Source organism: Eufriesea mexicana, unplaced genomic scaffold (genome assembly GCF_001483705.2).
Source record: "Eufriesea mexicana isolate 0111107269 unplaced genomic scaffold, ASM148370v2 scaffold385, whole genome shotgun sequence".
In the NCBI taxonomy this organism is placed as follows: Eukaryota; Metazoa; Arthropoda; class Insecta; order Hymenoptera; family Apidae; genus Eufriesea; species Eufriesea mexicana.
In genome coordinates, this window is record NW_016908568.1 from 342,518 (window position 1) to 347,452 (window position 4,935).

General features: G+C 52.8%; 1 protein-coding gene across 1 annotated transcript in view; it reads right to left on the reverse strand.

The window, feature by feature from the left end:
- Positions 1-4,935, reverse strand: part of orb2 (cytoplasmic polyadenylation element-binding protein orb2) — a 41,722-nt gene that overhangs the window by 16,087 nt on the left and 20,700 nt on the right. The window lies entirely within an intron of this gene.

Sequence of the window (4,935 nt, forward strand, 5' to 3'; positions counted from 1 at the left end):
GGGGGGGGAGGAGGGGAAAGGTCGGATCCGGCTTAGTGGAGGGTGGCTGAAACTATGCGATCGATAGTTGAATGCCCTCCAGTTGACATGCGTAGCCCGTACCTGCTCGCTCGCGATTCACCCCCGATAACTTTTCCTCTCTTTTCCTCGGCCCTGTCGTTATCTTGCCACTTAATTCGTTCCGACGCTTCCCGTGTATCTCGTATATAAATGCGGGGTCGAAGAAAAATCGCTGGATAACTGGAGATACGCGAGAGTATCGACGCGACTACGAGGAAATCAGCGTTCGCTGGTACCGCCAAACTCGATGCTCGGAAATTTCCACCCGAATAGATCTCTTTTGTCTCTCGTTACCGTTTCGCGCACTCGCTCGTCTACTCTCGATTCGGCTCGAATTTCCGTCGTTGTATTCGCCGTGGATGGTACGAAAAGAAAACGAAGAAAAAGAGAAAAGTGTTGACGCGGTTCTACTCTTGGTAACTACGACCAATTAGTCGCACCGGTTGTCATTGATCCGTGAAACTGTTCGATAAACCATTCTGGTAATTAATTAGCGTCGCAGCGTCGAATGGTAATTATTTCTGCAACGCGATAACAAATTGCACGCGGAAGGAAATGGTTGGCTGCTAGAAAATAGGAGTATCGGCAACGAATCAACGCGGAGCAAGAAAGAATTTAACGCGTACCAGTACGATCGCGACGCGTGCATCTTTTATTCGTTTCGCTTGTAAATACGAGCGCGAAATTACGCTCTGTCCGATCCTATGGATCGCTGTAGAATCGCGAGGCCCTATTATCGAGATGCCGAAACGGGAACGTAGGCGTTATTGCCAAGGAAGGAAATCGATATCTTATCGGAGTTTCGCGATAACGTCGAGTATTCTCGTCGAAAGACGCATACGTTCTACCGGCAATTACGCGACATTTCTCTCTATCCAGCAGCAGCTGATCGCGAATTCACCGAAACGTTTCCCCTGCTCGCGGATCAATGGAAACCCGATGACGCGAGCAACTTTCCTCGAGAACAGCCGCCGCCGGCGTTCGCGACGGACAGAAGAGTTCGCGTAATGGCGTCGTTTATTACGATCCGTGCCACGAATCGGCGAAGGAAACGAAATTTCTCGATGCCGACGTGGAATGATGGAACGAGGACGAAATGGAAGATCACGCGCGTTCGCCAACCGATAATCCAGCGTGAAACGATCGATCCAAGAATCCTTCGGCTACTCGCTCGTCTATTGCCTCTCCTACCAATGACGCGTTTACATACGCCGAGACGTACCGGTTATATAATTGCTCATTGTTGCTTACGTAACGTCGTAATCGTCGCGTGAATTAGCATAGAAATACGAGATAACGGAGATGCGGCGAACGTAGGAACGATAAAGCAACGTCGTCGGAGGAAAAAAGTAGTTTCTGGAAGCGGATCGATCGGAACGCGCTTAGCGTTTAGAAGCACGCGACACGCGTGAATAAAGAGGCAGAAAAAAAGACACAAGGTGTGGTTGCCACCACAACGATCGATACGAGCGAGCGAGTGTAAGCGTCAAGCGCGTATATCGGTTCGTTTCGGTTCGTTTCGGTTCGTTTCCAGCCGAAATGTTCCACCTACCGAGAACCACACGATGCGTGCGCCATGCGTCGATTCCGTCGATAAATCGGCTTTCGATTCCAGTCAAAGTTTCCTCCGCGTCCATACGGTAGCCCGTAACGCGGCTGATTCGACACCGACTAGCCAAAACGTTGCAAGGAACGGTCTCGCTCCGTCCGTGTCGTTTTCGAAAGTCGGTCGAGGCTGTTGCGACAAGGGACAAGTGGTTGAGAAACAGCGCAAAGGAGAAAGGGGCATTTTCTTCGACGAATAGAAGAACCAACTATGAATTATCGGACGTACGTCGCGTCGCGATAGCTCGAACCGTGGATTCCGAGACTCGACCACACGTTCGATCGACTAAACCCACGTCCCATCGTGCCTCTGTCGTCGTTTTGGCTCCGTTCCGTTACCTCCGTGCCTGCGCGTGATACGCGACTGGAACAGCCTGACGGTAGCTTTCGGTCACGCGGTCGATGTCTATACACCCTGCGTCGTATTTTTCTGCTCAACTCGGCTTTAGTCGCTTCTCAGTCTCTCTGTAATTTCCATCGTCGAGATTCGATAGGGTGCGCGTTTCGTTTTCCCCGTCTCCCCCCCTATTCCATTCTCCGACGAATTCGCGTCGCATTCGGGTTTACGCGTACACCTATCATCCACGTTGCGCGTCCAAATGTACGCGAGAAATCCCTCTTTCCCGCTCGTTCCATCTTTTTCCATTTACGCGACAAAAAGTCGACAACGGGCAGGGCAAAAAGAATAACGACCACGGATTCGCTTTCGATTCCTATCGTCCATTACCGCTGATTCCGCATCGACGTTTCGTTGATCCTTTATCGAAAATGCTACGACGAGAGCAAAAAAGGATAGAAAAAAAGACGAACGTAACGAGCAACGAGATAAATGAATGAAAGAAAAAGGCAGGAAGAGGGAGGGGTGAGCCGAAAAGCATCCGTGATACGCGGTGACGCGTTACCAAAGCAAACAGTGGAAAGAAGGAGCGCGGAGGGGTAAGGAACCAGGAACGAAACACCGTTCCTGCGCGAAGCAGAAACAGGGAGAGATTTTCCCGAGGGGTAGGGCGTAAAGTTGCGCAGGTCAGATCAGGTCAAGGCACTCCGCCGGTGAACGAAACGCAGGCTGAGCCATAGAAAAGAGGCAACGAAATGGACGCGATAGGTCCGATACGAGTGGCGAGGGAAAACGATAACGAGAAAGAAACGCGATCTCGAAGATGGGCCAACGATCCACGAAACTGGAACGCGCGTCGATAAAAACAGGCCGAAACGCGGGATGCGATTAGGGACGAAACGAGACGTACGAGTAAGAAAGGGGGAAAAGAGAGGAAAAGAGGGGGAAAAGAGGGGAAAAAGAGAAATTAGGAAAACGAATGGTAATTGGTCGCTTGCTTTCTTCTCGCATAGTAGCCCTCCCGAAATGTGGAGTAGTCGATTGGGACGTAGCGCGCACGCGCGCTTGCGTGATCTACACGGCTGAGGCGTGGAACAGGTGCGCGGCACCCGATGTACCGGAGGAACGAATCTTTTAAACTTTAAAAGGCCACTCTCTTCCGCGAGAATCTACAATGGCTCCGTTGAAGCGGTTCGATACGAAGCGACACGAGACGACACCGCATCATTCGATACCGTACAAACGATACGCGTGGCATCTTTCCTTGCCACGTGCCCTCCCGACAAATACACGCGTACGTATACGTACTCCATACGTCGTGTGGAGATGTGTCACGATTCCTCGTAAACGCGTTACTCGTTACATCCGCTTCCATGCCGTGTTCCGGAGCACGACCATCCTCTTCTTTTCCTTTTCCCTTCGTAAATCGTTTCGTTATCGAATATATTCGCGCATTGTTCAATCGCGAAAACGATAATCTCCAGCGATAGGCCGTAACGCCGTAACGTCGTAACCTCGCAACTTCCGACGCGTCGTTTCGCCGAAATTTTAATCGAAAAGCGTTCTAGTCGCTTCGTCCGAAGTGGGGCGGGAATTCGATGAATCGTGGCCAGAGGAACGCATTTAATTCGCAACGTCGTTTACGATCGAGACGACTCCCCTGAACTCGCCTTCCTCGTTCCGTTCTCCTTTAACGCGACCCTTTCTCCGCGACCGTGAAAACCATGGAAACGAACGCGACGTAGGTTCGTCGCGAAGGAGGAAAACGACAGGTGGACGCTTAGGAGTAGGATCGGGAGGAGGAAGAAGAGGACGAAGAAGAGGAAGGAGGAAACAGAGCGTAACGCGAGCGACGAAAACGCGAAGCGAGATACGCGCGAGGTGCGAGGCGTGCGAGGTGCGAAGCGCGATCACGTGGCGGTACACGCGTCGACGAACTCTCGGGCTCGAGCCGAAAACGGCCAGGCTGCACGGAGAGTGGTTGCGTCACCGTGCCTCGGACCCGTCATCACCCCGCGCGGCCGCTTCGCGAAATTCGAGAGAGAACCTACCGAACGTGCGGCCAAAGTTCCCTATGGCCTGACGAAACGCGACTAAACGATCGCTCGCGACTACCCTCTACGCGCGACTACCCCCTACGCGACTAGTCTTACGCGACGACCACGACGACCACGACGACGACGCGTTTAACGCTCGATAAGTATAGGCACCTTTGTTGTGGAACGTGGTGGTCCATGGATAGATGTCGGCGGTTGAAGGTGTCTCAGCCGGCGCAGCGCCGTACGCGCGAAACATCTTCTTCCGCTATATGGCTACGATCCGACTACGGTCGCTCGATCAACTCGTCGCGTACCACGACGACGACGACGACGACGACGACGACGCGATGACTTCGCCGGTCGTTTCGTGCTCGCTCCGAAAATCCTTTTAACTCCGTATCGTGTGTCGTTGCCCTTAAAAATTCTTTCCCCGGTCCGTCCACTCGGCCCTGCCGCGCACTCGCTGGTCGCGCACTTTGAACCTCACCTCGGTGAACGACTCCCGATTCTCGATAGGTTCGACACTACGCGGACGACACGGAGCGACTGCATGCAACGGGACGTGATCAGAGCATCGGAAGTTTCGAGTTTATGCACAACACACATACGGACAGGAATGGCACACTGACGGGCGCGAGTAGCCAGACCGGAGCACGGGAGCACCGGAGTACCGGGGTACCGTTTGCCGATGAACCCTAGATAAAGTTTCCTCCTCCGCTATCGAGTCACTCGGCACACACTAGCACGATCTTCGATTCCGCACTGTGTTACCCACCGCGCACTTCTCTATTTCTATTTCTATTCCTATTTCTATGTCTCTTCTCCCTTCCTCCCTCCCGCCCCTCTCTCACTCTCTCCCTCTCTCTCTCTCTCTCTCTCTCTCTCTCTCTCTCT